The 17,809-nt window shown below is 69.6% G+C and overlaps 8 non-coding genes across 8 annotated transcripts; all 8 read left to right on the forward strand.

Moving 5' to 3' along the window:
* The first annotated feature begins 467 nt into the window (after positions 1-467).
* On the forward strand, positions 468-586 carry LOC149124189 (5S ribosomal RNA). The gene has a single exon (XR_016215404.1). It is a non-coding gene; the product is annotated as a 5S ribosomal RNA (ribosomal RNA).
* A 2,319-nt stretch (positions 587-2,905) lies between these two features.
* LOC149124190 (5S ribosomal RNA) lies at positions 2,906-3,024 on the forward strand. Its single transcript, XR_016215405.1, has one exon. It is a non-coding gene; the product is annotated as a 5S ribosomal RNA (ribosomal RNA).
* Positions 3,025-5,354: 2,330 nt separating this feature from the next.
* On the forward strand, positions 5,355-5,473 carry LOC149124191 (5S ribosomal RNA). Its single transcript, XR_016215406.1, has one exon. It is a non-coding gene; the product is annotated as a 5S ribosomal RNA (ribosomal RNA).
* Positions 5,474-7,789: 2,316 nt separating this feature from the next.
* LOC149124192 (5S ribosomal RNA) lies at positions 7,790-7,908 on the forward strand. Its single transcript, XR_016215407.1, has one exon. It is a non-coding gene; the product is annotated as a 5S ribosomal RNA (ribosomal RNA).
* A 2,321-nt stretch (positions 7,909-10,229) lies between these two features.
* LOC149124193 (5S ribosomal RNA) lies at positions 10,230-10,348 on the forward strand. Its single transcript, XR_016215408.1, has one exon. It is a non-coding gene; the product is annotated as a 5S ribosomal RNA (ribosomal RNA).
* A 2,341-nt stretch (positions 10,349-12,689) lies between these two features.
* LOC149124194 (5S ribosomal RNA) lies at positions 12,690-12,808 on the forward strand. The gene has a single exon (XR_016215409.1). It is a non-coding gene; the product is annotated as a 5S ribosomal RNA (ribosomal RNA).
* A 2,364-nt stretch (positions 12,809-15,172) lies between these two features.
* On the forward strand, positions 15,173-15,291 carry LOC149124195 (5S ribosomal RNA). Its single transcript, XR_016215410.1, has one exon. It is a non-coding gene; the product is annotated as a 5S ribosomal RNA (ribosomal RNA).
* A 2,371-nt stretch (positions 15,292-17,662) lies between these two features.
* On the forward strand, positions 17,663-17,781 carry LOC149124196 (5S ribosomal RNA). The gene has a single exon (XR_016215411.1). It is a non-coding gene; the product is annotated as a 5S ribosomal RNA (ribosomal RNA).
* Positions 17,782-17,809: the final 28 nt, after the last annotated feature.

Genomic DNA, 17,809 nt, shown 5'->3' on the forward strand with positions numbered 1-17,809 from the left:
CCTGGGCAGGCGTGGAGGCTGCCGGGCACGGCTGGCGTGTGGCTGGGCGATGGCGGCAGGCAGGGGATCCGGCCTAGAAAGAGAGAGTAGGAGTTCCCTGTGGCCAGCGGCAGCCGGAGGAGGTTGGCTCCCCTTGGCTTGGCGGCAGCGTGCCGACTGGGCGCCCGGTGCTGCACTGCAGGTCCTGGGCTGGGCAGGCGGAGGGCTGGAGTTCGGGCACTGGTGCAGGGCTAGGCGGAGGGCGGCTGAGGAGGAGGGGGGGGGAGGAGGAGAAGAGAAGAGAAAAGAGGGAGGAGGCGGAGGAGAAGCGGCAGCGGGAGCGGGAGCGGGAATGGGAATGGGAATGGGAATGGGAGTGAGAGCGGGGAGCGGGCAGGAGGAGGAGGAGGAGGAGGCGGCGGCGGCGGCGGCGGCGGCGGCGGCTGTGCGGGCGCGCACTCAAGAGGGGCCTGGAGGCAGCCTCTGGCGTCTACGGCCATACCACCCTGAACGCGCCCGATCTCGTCTGATCTCGGAAGCTAAGCAGGGTCGGGCCTGGTTAGTACTTGGATGGGAGACCGCCTGGGAATACCGGGTGCTGTAGGCTTTTGCCCCGCGGCACCCTCCCCTTTTGCTCGCCTTTGGCTGGCTGCCTAGCCACGCCCCCATCCGCCAGCCCGCACGCCGGGACCCCTGCGACCCCCAACGCAGCTCCAGCAGGGGGCAGAAGCCCGACCCCTCCACCTGGCAGCCCCAGCCCGCCCGCGCCTCGGGCCTGGGCCTGGGCCTGGGCCTGGGCACGGGCACGGGCACGGGCACGGGCACGGGCGGGCCGGCCAGCTGTCCCCGGCTGCCGCAGCCCCACCGCCAACCCCGGGGCCCACCCCGGGACACAGGCCACGCCCCGCGCCATCCAGCGCGCCCCCTCCAACCCCAAACCAGCGACTCACCGCCCGCCAGGGCGCTCCCCTGCCGGCCGCCCCAACCCCGCAGCCCGCCGCACCAGCAGCTCCCGGCACCTGCACTCCCACCGCCCCTCCCGGGCTCCTGTCTCCCAGGGAGCCCAATGACTGTGACCACGACCACGACCACGACCACCGCCCGAAGACGACGCCAGGGCGCGGTTGCCCACCACTCAGGGCCCGGTGCCTCGCGCAGCCCAACCCGCGGGCCCTCTGCGCCACCTGGCCGTGCGGCGGCCACGCGCCACAGCCGCGGAAGCCCTCCAGAGCGCAAAGGAGGGACCCCACACCAAGCCTCGCAGGCAATACAGGCACCCTCTCCCTCTGTCTCTGACTTACACCAACACCTACACGTCTCTCTCTCTTTCTCTCTCTCTCTCTGTCTCTCTCTCCTCTCTCTGTCCCCCTCTCCCCCATCAGCCCTGACTCACACAGCATCCAAACGGGGCACCCTTTTGGCAGGCCAGGCAGAGACCCGCGGCCACAGGCTGCGTGCCCACAGGACCTCCCCGGGACAGAGGGTCCGTGGCAGGCAGGCAGCACACAGCCTGTGGTCTCTGTGGGGAGCAACTCGGATTGGACTGAGTTACTGGAATTAAGACTTATTCTATGCATCTGCTCTCCCACAATATGGCGCTGGGAGAGGAGAAAACAGCTTCTATGCAGCTGCCTCTTGCCAACTTGAGTGATGACCTCCAGGAGCTGATCCTGCTCCTGATTGGAGGAGAGCAGCGTACTTGGCGTGTGGGCAGCCGAGTTGGGATTGGCGGAAGAGGACTATAAAGGAGGAGAGAGACAACATGCACCAGGAACATCTAAGGGGAACACCTGTGCAGCCCCCGAGAGAGCCGGCCGGCCGGCCGGCGGTGTGCCGCTCCCCCGCGGAAGTGGGGAATGTGGCAGGGGGAACCGCCCTTCCACGGAGGTGGAAGGGACGGTAGCCAACCCGGGAAGAACCAGCAGCAAACCCGGGGAGGGCCGAGCAGACGAAAGAACAGCGCAGGGTCCTGTGTCGTTCCTCCATGAAGAGGGGGAGCGACAGTCTCGAACTGGCTGCCGGGCTGGAGGGTGCGGGTCGCGCTGAAGCGCCCCACCCTCCCGTGAGGGAACGGGCGCTGAGGACGGAAATCCCTCTGTGCCACGAAGGGTGTCGGGGTGTGCGACTGTGTGCCCCTTGTGTAGGCGTGTGTGTGTGTGTGTGTGTGAGTGCCCACGCGAGCGTGCGGCGGGGGTGATTCCGTGCGCTGCCGCCCTCCTTCCCGACCTGCTGCCCCACTTGGGCCCCCGTGACCGAGCGGGGACAAGGGTCCCCAGGCCCTCAGCTGTCCTCGCGGCGTGGGAGTGTGTGGAGGCGCGGCGGCCGTGCCGGGGGAGGGCGGGCGACCTGTGCGTCAGCGGTGGGGGGGCTGCTGGCGGCCGGGTAGGAGGGAAGGCCCGGGCCGCGGTGGTGTGGGGCGCCGAACCCCCTGGTGCCGGGACCCGCGAGCCGCGGGGCGCAGCCCTGGGCAGGCGTGGAGGCTGCCGGGCACGGCTGGCGTGTGGCTGGGCGATGGCGGCAGGCAGGGGATCCGGCCTAGAAAGAGAGAGTAGGAGTTCCCTGTGGCCAGCGGCAGCCGGAGGAGGTTGGCTCCCCTTGGCTTGGCGGCAGCGTGCCGACTGGGCGCCCGGTGCTGCACTGCAGGTCCTGGGCTGGGCAGGCGGAGGGCTGGAGTTCGGGCACTGGTGCAGGGCTAGGCGGAGGGCGGCTGAGGAGGAGGGGGGGGGGAGGAGGAGAAGAGAAGAGAAGAGAAAAGAGGGAGGAGGCGGAGGAGAAGCGGCAGCGGGAGCGGGAGCGGGAATGGGAATGGGAATGGGAATGGGAGTGAGAGCGGGGAGCGGGCAGGAGGAGGAGGAGGAGGAGGCGGCGGCGGCGGCGGCGGCTGTGCGGGCGCGCACTCAAGAGGGGCCTGGAGGCAGCCTCTGGCGTCTACGGCCATACCACCCTGAACGCGCCCGATCTCGTCTGATCTCGGAAGCTAAGCAGGGTCGGGCCTGGTTAGTACTTGGATGGGAGACCGCCTGGGAATACCGGGTGCTGTAGGCTTTTGCCCCGCGGCACCCTCCCCTTTTGCTCGCCTTTGGCTGGCTGCCTAGCCACGCCCCCATCCGCCAGCCCGCACGCCGGGACCCCTGCGACCCCCAACGCAGCTCCAGCAGGGGGCAGAAGCCCGACCCCTCCACCTGGCAGCCCCAGCCCGCCCGCGCCTCGGGCCTGGGCCTGGGCCTGGGCCTGGGCACGGGCACGGGCACGGGCACGGGCACGGGCGGGCCGGCCAGCTGTCCCCGGCTGCCGCAGCCCCACCGCCAACCCCGGGGCCCACCCCGGGACACAGGCCACGCCCCGCGCCATCCAGCGCGCCCCCTCCAACCCCAAACCAGCGACTCACCGCCCGCCAGGGCGCTCCCCTGCCGGCCGCCCCAACCCCGCAGCCCGCCGCACCAGCAGCTCCCGGCACCTGCACTCCCACCGCCCCTCCCGGGCTCCTGTCTCCCAGGGAGCCCAATGACTGTGACCACGACCACGACCACGACCACCGCCCGAAGACGACGCCAGGGCGCGGTTGCCCACCACTCAGGGCCCGGTGCCTCGCGCAGCCCAACCCGCGGGCCCTCTGCGCCACCTGGCCGTGCGGCGGCCACGCGCCACAGCCGCGGAAGCCCTCCAGAGCGCAAAGGAGGGACCCCACACCAAGCCTCGCAGGCAATACAGGCACCCTCTCCCTCTGTCTCTGACTTACACCAACACCTACACGTCTCTCTCTCTTTCTCTCTCTCTCTCTGTCTCTCTCTCCTCTCTCTGTCCCCCTCTCCCCCATCAGCCCTGACTCACACAGCATCCAAACGGGGCACCCTTTTGGCAGGCCAGGCAGAGACCCGCGGCCACAGGCTGCGTGCCCACAGGACCTCCCCGGGACAGAGGGTCCGTGGCAGGCAGGCAGCACACAGCCTGTGGTCTCTGTGGGGAGCAACTCGGATTGGACTGAGTTACTGGAATTAAGACTTATTCTATGCATCTGCTCTCCCACAATATGGCGCTGGGAGAGGAGAAAACAGCTTCTATGCAGCTGCCTCTTGCCAACTTGAGTGATGACCTCCAGGAGCTGATCCTGCTCCTGATTGGAGGAGAGCAGCGTACTTGGCGTGTGGGCAGCCGAGTTGGGATTGGCGGAAGAGGACTATAAAGGAGGAGAGAGACAACATGCACCAGGAACATCTAAGGGGAACACCTGTGCAGCCCCCGAGAGAGCCGGCCGGCCGGCCGGCGGTGTGCCGCTCCCCCGCGGAAGTGGGGAATGTGGCAGGGGGAACCGCCCTTCCACGGAGGTGGAAGGGACGGTAGCCAACCCGGGAAGAACCAGCAGCAAACCCGGGGAGGGCCGAGCAGACGAAAGAACAGCGCAGGGTCCTGTGTCGTTCCTCCATGAAGAGGGGGAGCGACAGTCTCGAACTGGCTGCCGGGCTGGAGGGTGCGGGTCGCGCTGAAGCGCCCCACCCTCCCGTGAGGGAACGGGCGCTGAGGACGGAAATCCCTCTGTGCCACGAAGGGTGTCGGGGTGTGCGACTGTGTGCCCCTTGTGTAGGCGTGTGTGTGTGTGTGTGTGTGTGTGTGTGAGTGCCCACGCGAGCGTGCGGCGGGGGTGATTCCGTGCGCTGCCGCCCTCCTTCCCGACCTGCTGCCCCACTTGGGCCCCCGTGACCGAGCGGGGACAAGGGTCCCCAGGCCCTCAGCTGTCCTCGCGGCGTGGGAGTGTGTGGAGGCGCGGCGGCCGTGCCGGGGGAGGGCGGGCGACCTGTGCGTCAGCGGTGGGGGGGCTGCTGGCGGCCGGGTAGGAGGGAAGGCCCGGGCCGCGGTGGTGTGGGGCGCCGAACCCCCTGGTGCCGGGACCCGCGAGCCGCGGGGCGCAGCCCTGGGCAGGCGTGGAGGCTGCCGGGCACGGCTGGCGTGTGGCTGGGCGATGGCGGCAGGCAGGGGATCCGGCCTAGAAAGAGAGAGTAGGAGTTCCCTGTGGCCAGCGGCAGCCGGAGGAGGTTGGCTCCCCTTGGCTTGGCGGCAGCGTGCCGACTGGGCGCCCGGTGCTGCACTGCAGGTCCTGGGCTGGGCAGGCGGAGGGCTGGAGTTCGGGCACTGGTGCAGGGCTAGGCGGAGGGCGGCTGAGGAGGAGGGGGGGGGAGGAGGAGAAGAGAAGAGAAAAGAGGGAGGAGGCGGAGGAGAAGCGGCAGCGGGAGCGGGAGCGGGAATGGGAATGGGAATGGGAATGGGAGTGAGAGCGGGGAGCGGGCAGGAGGAGGAGGAGGAGGAGGCGGCGGCGGCGGCGGCGGCGGCGGCGGCTGTGCGGGCGCGCACTCAAGAGGGGCCTGGAGGCAGCCTCTGGCGTCTACGGCCATACCACCCTGAACGCGCCCGATCTCGTCTGATCTCGGAAGCTAAGCAGGGTCGGGCCTGGTTAGTACTTGGATGGGAGACCGCCTGGGAATACCGGGTGCTGTAGGCTTTTGCCCCGCGGCACCCTCCCCTTTTGCTCGCCTTTGGCTGGCTGCCTAGCCACGCCCCCATCCGCCAGCCCGCACGCCGGGACCCCTGCGACCCCCAACGCAGCTCCAGCAGGGGGCAGAAGCCCGACCCCTCCACCTGGCAGCCCCAGCCCGCCCGCGCCTCGGGCCTGGGCCTGGGCCTGGGCCTGGGCACGGGCACGGGCACGGGCACGGGCACGGGCGGGCCGGCCAGCTGTCCCCGGCTGCCGCAGCCCCACCGCCAACCCCGGGGCCCACCCCGGGACACAGGCCACGCCCCGCGCCATCCAGCGCGCCCCCTCCAACCCCAAACCAGCGACTCACCGCCCGCCAGGGCGCTCCCCTGCCGGCCGCCCCAACCCCGCAGCCCGCCGCACCAGCAGCTCCCGGCACCTGCACTCCCACCGCCCCTCCCGGGCTCCTGTCTCCCAGGGAGCCCAATGACTGTGACCACGACCACGACCACGACCACCGCCCGAAGACGACGCCAGGGCGCGGTTGCCCACCACTCAGGGCCCGGTGCCTCGCGCAGCCCAACCCGCGGGCCCTCTGCGCCACCTGGCCGTGCGGCGGCCACGCGCCACAGCCGCGGAAGCCCTCCAGAGCGCAAAGGAGGGACCCCACACCAAGCCTCGCAGGCAATACAGGCACCCTCTCCCTCTGTCTCTGACTTACACCAACACCTACACGTCTCTCTCTCTTTCTCTCTCTCTCTCTGTCTCTCTCTCCTCTCTCTGTCCCCCTCTCCCCCATCAGCCCTGACTCACACAGCATCCAAACGGGGCACCCTTTTGGCAGGCCAGGCAGAGACCCGCGGCCACAGGCTGCGTGCCCACAGGACCTCCCCGGGACAGAGGGTCCGTGGCAGGCAGGCAGCACACAGCCTGTGGTCTCTGTGGGGAGCAACTCGGATTGGACTGAGTTACTGGAATTAAGACTTATTCTATGCATCTGCTCTCCCACAATATGGCGCTGGGAGAGGAGAAAACAGCTTCTATGCAGCTGCCTCTTGCCAACTTGAGTGATGACCTCCAGGAGCTGATCCTGCTCCTGATTGGAGGAGAGCAGCGTACTTGGCGTGTGGGCAGCCGAGTTGGGATTGGCGGAAGAGGACTATAAAGGAGGAGAGAGACAACATGCACCAGGAACATCTAAGGGGAACACCTGTGCAGCCCCCGAGAGAGCCGGCCGGCCGGCCGGCGGTGTGCCGCTCCCCCGCGGAAGTGGGGAATGTGGCAGGGGGAACCGCCCTTCCACGGAGGTGGAAGGGACGGTAGCCAACCCGGGAAGAACCAGCAGCAAACCCGGGGAGGGCCGAGCAGACGAAAGAACAGCGCAGGGTCCTGTGTCGTTCCTCCATGAAGAGGGGGAGCGACAGTCTCGAACTGGCTGCCGGGCTGGAGGGTGCGGGTCGCGCTGAAGCGCCCCACCCTCCCGTGAGGGAACGGGCGCTGAGGACGGAAATCCCTCTGTGCCACGAAGGGTGTCGGGGTGTGCGACTGTGTGCCCCTTGTGTAGGCGTGTGTGTGTGTGTGTGTGTGAGTGCCCACGCGAGCGTGCGGCGGGGGTGATTCCGTGCGCTGCCGCCCTCCTTCCCGACCTGCTGCCCCACTTGGGCCCCCGTGACCGAGCGGGGACAAGGGTCCCCAGGCCCTCAGCTGTCCTCGCGGCGTGGGAGTGTGTGGAGGCGCGGCGGCCGTGCCGGGGGAGGGCGGGCGACCTGTGCGTCAGCGGTGGGGGGGCTGCTGGCGGCCGGGTAGGAGGGAAGGCCCGGGCCGCGGTGGTGTGGGGCGCCGAACCCCCTGGTGCCGGGACCCGCGAGCCGCGGGGCGCAGCCCTGGGCAGGCGTGGAGGCTGCCGGGCACGGCTGGCGTGTGGCTGGGCGATGGCGGCAGGCAGGGGATCCGGCCTAGAAAGAGAGAGTAGGAGTTCCCTGTGGCCAGCGGCAGCCGGAGGAGGTTGGCTCCCCTTGGCTTGGCGGCAGCGTGCCGACTGGGCGCCCGGTGCTGCAGGTCCTGGGCTGGGCAGGCGGAGGGCTGGAGTTCGGGCACTGGTGCAGGGCTAGGCGGAGGGCGGCTGAGGAGGAGGGGGGGGGAGGAGGAGAAGAGAAGAGAAGAGAAAAGAGGGAGGAGGCGGAGGAGAAGCGGCAGCGGGAGCGGGAGCGGGAATGGGAATGGGAATGGGAATGGGAGTGAGAGCGGGGAGCGGGCAGGAGGAGGAGGAGGAGGCGGCGGCGGCGGCGGCGGCGGCGGCTGTGCGGGCGCGCACTCAAGAGGGGCCTGGAGGCGGCCTCTGGCGTCTACGGCCATACCACCCTGAACGCGCCCGATCTCGTCTGATCTCGGAAGCTAAGCAGGGTCGGGCCTGGTTAGTACTTGGATGGGAGACCGCCTGGGAATACCGGGTGCTGTAGGCTTTTGCCCCGCGGCACCCTCCCCTTTTGCTCGCCTTTGGCTGGCTGCCTAGCCACGCCCCCATCCGCCAGCCCGCACGCCGGGACCCCTGCGACCCCCAACGCAGCTCCAGCAGGGGGCAGAAGCCCGACCCCTCCACCTGGCAGCCCCAGCCCGCCCGCGCCTCGGGCCTGGGCCTGGGCCTGGGCCTGGGCACGGGCACGGGCACGGGCGGGCCGGCCAGCTGTCCCCGGCTGCCGCAGCCCCACCGCCAACCCCGGGGCCCACCCCGGGACACAGGCCACGCCCCGCGCCATCCAGCGCGCCCCCTCCAACCCCAAACCAGCGACTCACCGCCCGCCAGGGCGCTCCCCTGCCGGCCGCCCCAACCCCGCAGCCCGCCGCACCAGCAGCTCCCGGCACCTGCACTCCCACCGCCCCTCCCGGGCTCCTGTCTCCCAGGGAGCCCAATGACTGTGACCACGACCACGACCACGACCACCGCCCGAAGACGACGCCAGGGCGCGGTTGCCCACCACTCAGGGCCCGGTGCCTCGCGCAGCCCAACCCGCGGGCCCTCTGCGCCACCTGGCCGTGCGGCGGCCACGCGCCACAGCCGCGGAAGCCCTCCAGAGCGCAAAGGAGGGACCCCACACCAAGCCTCGCAGGCAATACAGGCACCCTCTCCCTCTGTCTCTGACTTACACCAACACCTACACGTCTCTCTCTCTTTCTCTCTCTCTCTCTGTCTCTCTCTCCTCTCTCTGTCCCCCTCTCCCCCATCAGCCCTGACTCACACAGCATCCAAACGGGGCACCCTTTTGGCAGGCCAGGCAGAGACCCGCGGCCACAGGCTGCGTGCCCACAGGACCTCCCCGGGACAGAGGGTCCGTGGCAGGCAGGCAGCACACAGCCTGTGGTCTCTGTGGGGAGCAACTCGGATTGGACTGAGTTACTGGAATTAAGACTTATTCTATGCATCTGCTCTCCCACAATATGGCGCTGGGAGAGGAGAAAACAGCTTCTATGCAGCTGCCTCTTGCCAACTTGAGTGATGACCTCCAGGAGCTGATCCTGCTCCTGATTGGAGGAGAGCAGCGTACTTGGCGTGTGGGCAGCCGAGTTGGGATTGGCGGAAGAGGACTATAAAGGAGGAGAGAGACAACATGCACCAGGAACATCTAAGGGGAACACCTGTGCAGCCCCCGAGAGAGCCGGCCGGCCGGCCGGCGGTGTGCCGCTCCCCCGCGGAAGTGGGGAATGTGGCAGGGGGAACCGCCCTTCCACGGAGGTGGAAGGGACGGTAGCCAACCCGGGAAGAACCAGCAGCAAACCCGGGGAGGGCCGAGCAGACGAAAGAACAGCGCAGGGTCCTGTGTCGTTCCTCCATGAAGAGGGGGAGCGACAGTCTCGAACTGGCTGCCGGGCTGGAGGGTGCGGGTCGCGCTGAAGCGCCCCACCCTCCCGTGAGGGAACGGGCGCTGAGGACGGAAATCCCTCTGTGCCACGAAGGGTGTCGGGGTGTGCGACTGTGTGCCCCTTGTGTAGGCGTGTGTGTGTGTGTGTGTGTGTGTGTGAGTGCCCACGCGAGCGTGCGGCGGGGGTGATTCCGTGCGCTGCCGCCCTCCTTCCCGACCTGCTGCCCCACTTGGGCCCCCGTGACCGAGCGGGGACAAGGGTCCCCAGGCCCTCAGCTGTCCTCGCGGCGTGGGAGTGTGTGGAGGCGCGGCGGCCGTGCCGGGGGAGGGCGGGCGACCTGTGCGTCAGCGGTGGGGGGGCTGCTGGCGGCCGGGTAGGAGGGAAGGCCCGGGCCGCGGTGGTGTGGGGCGCCGAACCCCCTGGTGCCGGGACCCGCGAGCCGCGGGGCGCAGCCCTGGGCAGGCGTGGAGGCTGCCGGGCACGGCTGGCGTGTGGCTGGGCGATGGCGGCAGGCAGGGGATCCGGCCTAGAAAGAGAGAGTAGGAGTTCCCTGTGGCCAGCGGCAGCCGGAGGAGGTTGGCTCCCCTTGGCTTGGCGGCAGCGTGCCGACTGGGCGCCCGGTGCTGCACTGCAGGTCCTGGGCTGGGCAGGCGGAGGGCTGGAGTTCGGGCACTGGTGCAGGGCTAGGCGGAGGGCGGCTGAGGAGGAGGGGGGGGGAGGAGGAGAAGAGAAGAGAAGAGAAAAGAGGGAGGAGGCGGAGGAGAAGCGGCAGCGGGAGCGGGAGCGGGAATGGGAATGGGAATGGGAATGGGAGTGAGAGCGGGGAGCGGGCAGGAGGAGGAGGAGGAGGAGGCGGCGGCGGCGGCGGCGGCGGCGGCGGCTGTGCGGGCGCGCACTCAAGAGGGGCCTGGAGGCAGCCTCTGGCGTCTACGGCCATACCACCCTGAACGCGCCCGATCTCGTCTGATCTCGGAAGCTAAGCAGGGTCGGGCCTGGTTAGTACTTGGATGGGAGACCGCCTGGGAATACCGGGTGCTGTAGGCTTTTGCCCCGCGGCACCCTCCCCTTTTGCTCGCCTTTGGCTGGCTGCCTAGCCACGCCCCCATCCGCCAGCCCGCACGCCGGGACCCCTGCGACCCCCAACGCAGCTCCAGCAGGGGGCAGAAGCCCGACCCCTCCACCTGGCAGCCCCAGCCCGCCCGCGCCTCGGGCCTGGGCCTGGGCCTGGGCCTGGGCACGGGCACGGGCACGGGCACGGGCACGGGCACGGGCGGGCCGGCCAGCTGTCCCCGGCTGCCGCAGCCCCACCGCCAACCCCGGGGCCCACCCCGGGACACAGGCCACGCCCCGCGCCATCCAGCGCGCCCCCTCCAACCCCAAACCAGCGACTCACCGCCCGCCAGGGCGCTCCCCTGCCGGCCGCCCCAACCCCGCAGCCCGCCGCACCAGCAGCTCCCGGCACCTGCACTCCCACCGCCCCTCCCGGGCTCCTGTCTCCCAGGGAGCCCAATGACTGTGACCACGACCACGACCACGACCACCGCCCGAAGACGACGCCAGGGCGCGGTTGCCCACCACTCAGGGCCCGGTGCCTCGCGCAGCCCAACCCGCGGGCCCTCTGCGCCACCTGGCCGTGCGGCGGCCACGCGCCACAGCCGCGGAAGCCCTCCAGAGCGCAAAGGAGGGACCCCACACCAAGCCTCGCAGGCAATACAGGCACCCTCTCCCTCTGTCTCTGACTTACACCAACACCTACACGTCTCTCTCTCTTTCTCTCTCTCTCTCTGTCTCTCTCTCCTCTCTCTGTCCCCCTCTCCCCCATCAGCCCTGACTCACACAGCATCCAAACGGGGCACCCTTTTGGCAGGCCAGGCAGAGACCCGCGGCCACAGGCTGCGTGCCCACAGGACCTCCCCGGGACAGAGGGTCCGTGGCAGGCAGGCAGCACACAGCCTGTGGTCTCTGTGGGGAGCAACTCGGATTGGACTGAGTTACTGGAATTAAGACTTATTCTATGCATCTGCTCTCCCACAATATGGCGCTGGGAGAGGAGAAAACAGCTTCTATGCAGCTGCCTCTTGCCAACTTGAGTGATGACCTCCAGGAGCTGATCCTGCTCCTGATTGGAGGAGAGCAGCGTACTTGGCGTGTGGGCAGCCGAGTTGGGATTGGCGGAAGAGGACTATAAAGGAGGAGAGAGACAACATGCACCAGGAACATCTAAGGGGAACACCTGTGCAGCCCCCGAGAGAGCCGGCCGGCCGGCCGGCGGTGTGCCGCTCCCCCGCGGAAGTGGGGAATGTGGCAGGGGGAACCGCCCTTCCACGGAGGTGGAAGGGACGGTAGCCAACCCGGGAAGAACCAGCAGCAAACCCGGGGAGGGCCGAGCAGACGAAAGAACAGCGCAGGGTCCTGTGTCGTTCCTCCATGAAGAGGGGGAGCGACAGTCTCGAACTGGCTGCCGGGCTGGAGGGTGCGGGTCGCGCTGAAGCGCCCCACCCTCCCGTGAGGGAACGGGCGCTGAGGACGGAAATCCCTCTGTGCCACGAAGGGTGTCGGGGTGTGCGACTGTGTGCCCCTTGTGTAGGCGTGTGTGTGTGTGTGTGTGTGTGTGTGTGAGTGCCCACGCGAGCGTGCGGCGGGGGTGATTCCGTGCGCTGCCGCCCTCCTTCCCGACCTGCTGCCCCACTTGGGCCCCCGTGACCGAGCGGGGACAAGGGTCCCCAGGCCCTCAGCTGTCCTCGCGGCGTGGGAGTGTGTGGAGGCGCGGCGGCCGTGCCGGGGGAGGGCGGGCGACCTGTGCGTCAGCGGTGGGGGGGCTGCTGGCGGCCGGGTAGGAGGGAAGGCCCGGGCCGCGGTGGTGTGGGGCGCCGAACCCCCTGGTGCCGGGACCCGCGAGCCGCGGGGCGCAGCCCTGGGCAGGCGTGGAGGCTGCCGGGCACGGCTGGCGTGTGGCTGGGCGATGGCGGCAGGCAGGGGATCCGGCCTAGAAAGAGAGAGTAGGAGTTCCCTGTGGCCAGCGGCAGCCGGAGGAGGTTGGCTCCCCTTGGCTTGGCGGCAGCGTGCCGACTGGGCGCCCGGTGCTGCACTGCAGGTCCTGGGCTGGGCAGGCGGAGGGCTGGAGTTCGGGCACTGGTGCAGGGCTAGGCGGAGGGCGGCTGAGGAGGAGGGGGGGGGAGGAGGAGAAGAGAAGAGAAGAGAAAAGAGGGAGGAGGCGGAGGAGAAGCGGCAGCGGGAGCGGGAGCGGGAATGGGAATGGGAATGGGAATGGGAGTGAGAGCGGGGAGCGGGCAGGAGGAGGAGGAGGAGGAGGCGGCGGCGGCGGCGGCGGCGGCGGCGGCTGTGCGGGCGCGCACTCAAGAGGGGCCTGGAGGCAGCCTCTGGCGTCTACGGCCATACCACCCTGAACGCGCCCGATCTCGTCTGATCTCGGAAGCTAAGCAGGGTCGGGCCTGGTTAGTACTTGGATGGGAGACCGCCTGGGAATACCGGGTGCTGTAGGCTTTTGCCCCGCGGCACCCTCCCCTTTTGCTCGCCTTTGGCTGGCTGCCTAGCCACGCCCCCATCCGCCAGCCCGCACGCCGGGACCCCTGCGACCCCCAACGCAGCTCCAGCAGGGGGCAGAAGCCCGACCCCTCCACCTGGCAGCCCCAGCCCGCCCGCGCCTCGGGCCTGGGCCTGGGCCTGGGCCTGGGCACGGGCACGGGCACGGGCACGGGCACGGGCGGGCCGGCCAGCTGTCCCCGGCTGCCGCAGCCCCACCGCCAACCCCGGGGCCCACCCCGGGACACAGGCCACGCCCCGCGCCATCCAGCGCGCCCCCTCCAACCCCAAACCAGCGACTCACCGCCCGCCAGGGCGCTCCCCTGCCGGCCGCCCCAACCCCGCAGCCCGCCGCACCAGCAGCTCCCGGCACCTGCACTCCCACCGCCCCTCCCGGGCTCCTGTCTCCCAGGGAGCCCAATGACTGTGACCACGACCACGACCACGACCACCGCCCGAAGACGACGCCAGGGCGCGGTTGCCCACCACTCAGGGCCCGGTGCCTCGCGCAGCCCAACCCGCGGGCCCTCTGCGCCACCTGGCCGTGCGGCGGCCACGCGCCACAGCCGCGGAAGCCCTCCAGAGCGCAAAGGAGGGACCCCACACCAAGCCTCGCAGGCAATACAGGCACCCTCTCCCTCTGTCTCTGACTTACACCAACACCTACACGTCTCTCTCTCTTTCTCTCTCTCTCTCTGTCTCTCTCTCCTCTCTCTGTCCCCCTCTCCCCCATCAGCCCTGACTCACACAGCATCCAAACGGGGCACCCTTTTGGCAGGCCAGGCAGAGACCCGCGGCCACAGGCTGCGTGCCCACAGGACCTCCCCGGGACAGAGGGTCCGTGGCAGGCAGGCAGCACACAGCCTGTGGTCTCTGTGGGGAGCAACTCGGATTGGACTGAGTTACTGGAATTAAGACTTATTCTATGCATCTGCTCTCCCACAATATGGCGCTGGGAGAGGAGAAAACAGCTTCTATGCAGCTGCCTCTTGCCAACTTGAGTGATGACCTCCAGGAGCTGATCCTGCTCCTGATTGGAGGAGAGCAGCGTACTTGGCGTGTGGGCAGCCGAGTTGGGATTGGCGGAAGAGGACTATAAAGGAGGAGAGAGACAACATGCACCAGGAACATCTAAGGGGAACACCTGTGCAGCCCCCGAGAGAGCCGGCCGGCCGGCCGGCGGTGTGCCGCTCCCCCGCGGAAGTGGGGAATGTGGCAGGGGGAACCGCCCTTCCACGGAGGTGGAAGGGACGGTAGCCAACCCGGGAAGAACCAGCAGCAAACCCGGGGAGGGCCGAGCAGACGAAAGAACAGCGCAGGGTCCTGTGTCGTTCCTCCATGAAGAGGGGGAGCGACAGTCTCGAACTGGCTGCCGGGCTGGAGGGTGCGGGTCGCGCTGAAGCGCCCCACCCTCCCGTGAGGGAACGGGCGCTGAGGACGGAAATCCCTCTGTGCCACGAAGGGTGTCGGGGTGTGCGACTGTGTGCCCCTTGTGTAGGCGTGTGTGTGTGTGTGTGTGTGTGTGTGTGTGAGTGCCCACGCGAGCGTGCGGCGGGGGTGATTCCGTGCGCTGCCGCCCTCCTTCCCGACCTGCTGCCCCACTTGGGCCCCCGTGACCGAGCGGGGACAAGGGTCCCCAGGCCCTCAGCTGTCCTCGCGGCGTGGGAGTGTGTGGAGGCGCGGCGGCCGTGCCGGGGGAGGGCGGGCGACCTGTGCGTCAGCGGTGGGGGGGCTGCTGGTGGCCGGGTAGGAGGGAAGGCCCGGGCCGCGGTGGTGTGGGGCGCCGAACCCCCTGGTGCCGGGACCCGCGAGCCGCGGGGCGCAGCCCTGGGCAGGCGTGGAGGCTGCCGGGCACGGCTGGCGTGTGGCTGGGCGATGGCGGCAGGCAGGGGATCCGGCCTAGAAAGAGAGAGTAGGAGTTCCCTGTGGCCAGCGGCAGCCGGAGGAGGTTGGCTCCCCTTGGCTTGGCGGCAGCGTGCCGACTGGGCGCCCGGTGCTGCAGGTCCTGGGCTGGGCAGGCGGAGGGCTGGAGTTCGGGCACTGGTGCAGGGCTAGGCGGAGGGCGGCTGAGGAGGAGGGGGGGGAGGAGGAGAAGAGAAGAGAAGAGAAAAGAGGGAGGAGGCGGAGGAGAAGCGGCAGCGGGAGCGGGAGCGGGAATGGGAATGGGAATGGGAATGGGAGTGAGAGCGGGGAGCGGGCAGGAGGAGGAGGAGGAGGAGGAGGCGGCGGCGGCGGCGGCGGCGGCGGCGGCGGCGGCGGCGGCGGCGGCGGCGGCGGCGGCTGTGCGGGCGCGCACTCAAGAGGGGCCTGGAGGCAGCCTCTGGCGTCTACGGCCATACCACCCTGAACGCGCCCGATCTCGTCTGATCTCGGAAGCTAAGCAGGGTCGGGCCTGGTTAGTACTTGGATGGGAGACCGCCTGGGAATACCGGGTGCTGTAGGCTTTTGCCCCGCGGCACCCTCCCCTTTTGCTCGCCTTTGGCTGGCTGCCTAGCCACGCCCCCATCCGCCAGCCCGCACGCCGGGACCCCTGCGACCCCCAACGCAGCTCCAGCAGGGGGCAGAAGCCCGACCCCTCCACCTGGCAGCCCCAGCCCGCCCGCGCCTCGGGCCTGGGCCTGGGCCTGGGCCTGGGCACGGGCACGGGCACGGGCACGGGCACGGGCGGGCCGGCCAGCTGTCCCCGGCTGCCGCAGCCCCACCGCCAACCCCGGGGCCCACCCCGGGACACAGGCCACGCCCCGCGCCATCCAGCGCGCCCCCTCCAACCCCAAACCAGCGACTCACCGCCCGCCAGGGCGCTCCCCTGCCGGCCGCCCCAACCCCGCAGCCCGCCGCACCAGCAGCTCCCGGCACCTGCACTCCCACCGCCCCTCCCGGGCTCCTGTCTCCCAGGGAGCCCAATGACTGTGACCACGACCACGACCACGACCACCGCCCGAAGACGACGCCAGGGCGCGGTTGCCCACCACTCAGGGCCCGGTGCCTCGCGCAGCCCAACCCGCGGGCCCTCTGCGCCACCTGGCCGTGCGGCGGCCACGCGCCACAGCCGCGGAAGCCCTCCAGAGCGCAAAGGAGGGACCCCACACCAAGCCTCGCAGGCAATACAGGCACCCTCTCCCTCTGTCTCTGACTTACACCAACACCTACACGTCTCTCTCTCTTTCTCTCTCTCTCTCTGTCTCTCTCTCCTCTCTCTGTCCCCCTCTCCCCCATCAGCCCTGACTCACACAGCATCCAAACGGGGCACCCTTTTGGCAGGCCAGGCAGAGACCCGCGGCCACAGGCTGCGTGCCCACAGGACCTCCCCGGGACAGAGGGTCCGTGGCAGGCAGGCAGCACACAGCCTGTGGTCTCTGTGGGGAGCAACTCGGATTGGACTGAGTTACTGGAATTAAGACTTATTCTATGCATCTGCTCTCCCACAATATGGCGCTGGGAGAGGAGAAAACAGCTTCTATGCAGCTGCCTCTTGCCAACTTGAGTGATGACCTCCAGGAGCTGATCCTGCTCCTGATTGGAGGAGAGCAGCGTACTTGGCGTGTGGGCAGCCGAGTTGGGATTGGCGGAAGAGGACTATAAAGGAGGAGAGAGACAACATGCACCAGGAACATCTAAGGGGAACACCTGTGCAGCCCCCGAGAGAGCCGGCCGGCCGGCCGGCGGTGTGCCGCTCCCCCGCGGAAGTGGGGAATGTGGCAGGGGGAACCGCCCTTCCACGGAGGTGGAAGGGACGGTAGCCAACCCGGGAAGAACCAGCAGCAAACCCGGGGAGGGCCGAGCAGACGAAAGAACAGCGCAGGGTCCTGTGTCGTTCCTCCATGAAGAGGGGGAGCGACAGTCTCGAACTGGCTGCCGGGCTGGAGGGTGCGGGTCGCGCTGAAGCGCCCCACCCTCCCGTGAGGGAACGGGCGCTGAGGACGGAAATCCCTCTGTGCCACGAAGGGTGTCGGGGTGTGCGACTGTGTGCCCCTTGTGTAGGCGTGTGTGTGTGTGTGTGTGTGTGTGTGTGTGAGTGCCCACGCGAGCGTGCGGCGGGGGTGATTCCGTGCGCTGCCGCCCTCCTTCCCGACCTGCTGCCCCACTTGGGCCCCCGTGACCGAGCGGGGACAAGGGTCCCCAGGCCCTCAGCTGTCCTCGCGGCGTGGGAGTGTGTGGAGGCGCGGCGGCCGTGCCGGGGGAGGGCGGGCGACCTGTGCGTCAGCGGTGGGGGGGCTGCTGGCGGCCGGGTAGGAGGGAAGGCCCGGGCCGCGGTGGTGTGGGGCGCCGAACCCCCTGGTGCCGGGACCCGCGAGCCGCGGGGCGCAGCCCTGGGCAGGCGTGGAGGCTGCCGGGCACGGCTGGCGTGTGGCTGGGCGATGGCGGCAGGCAGGGGATCCGGCCTAGAAAGAGAGAGTAGGAGTTCCCTGTGGCCAGCGGCAGCCGGAGGAGGTTGGCTCCCCTTGGCTTGGCGGCAGCGTGCCGACTGGGCGCCCGGTGCTGCAGGTCCTGGGCTGGGCAGGCGGAGGGCTGGAGTTCGGGCACTGGTGCAGGGCTAGGCGGAGGGCGGCTGAGGAGGAGGGGGGGGGAGGAGGAGAAGAGAAGAGAAGAGAAAAGAGGGAGGAGGCGGAGGAGAAGCGGCAGCGGGAGCGGGAGCGGGAATGGGAATGGGAATGGGAATGGGAGTGAGAGCGGGGAGCGGGCAGGAGGAGGAGGAGGAGGAGGAGGCGGCGGCGGCGGCGGCGGCGGCGGCGGCGGCGGCGGCGGCGGCGGCGGCGGCGGCGGCGGCGGCTGTGCGGGCGCGCACTCAAGAGGGGCCTGGAGGCAGCCTCTGGCGTCTACGGCCATACCACCCTGAACGCGCCCGATCTCGTCTGATCTCGGAAGCTAAGCAGGGTCGGGCCTGGTTAGTACTTGGATGGGAGACCGCCTGGGAATACCGGGTGCTGTAGGCTTTTGCCCCGCGGCACCCTCCCCTTTTGC

The sequence above is a fragment of the Oryctolagus cuniculus genome, chromosome 10, assembly GCF_051225735.1.
Source record: "Oryctolagus cuniculus isolate XC-2025 breed Fujian yellow rabbit chromosome 10, ASM5122573v1, whole genome shotgun sequence".
NCBI classification, from domain to species: Eukaryota; Metazoa; Chordata; class Mammalia; order Lagomorpha; family Leporidae; genus Oryctolagus; species Oryctolagus cuniculus.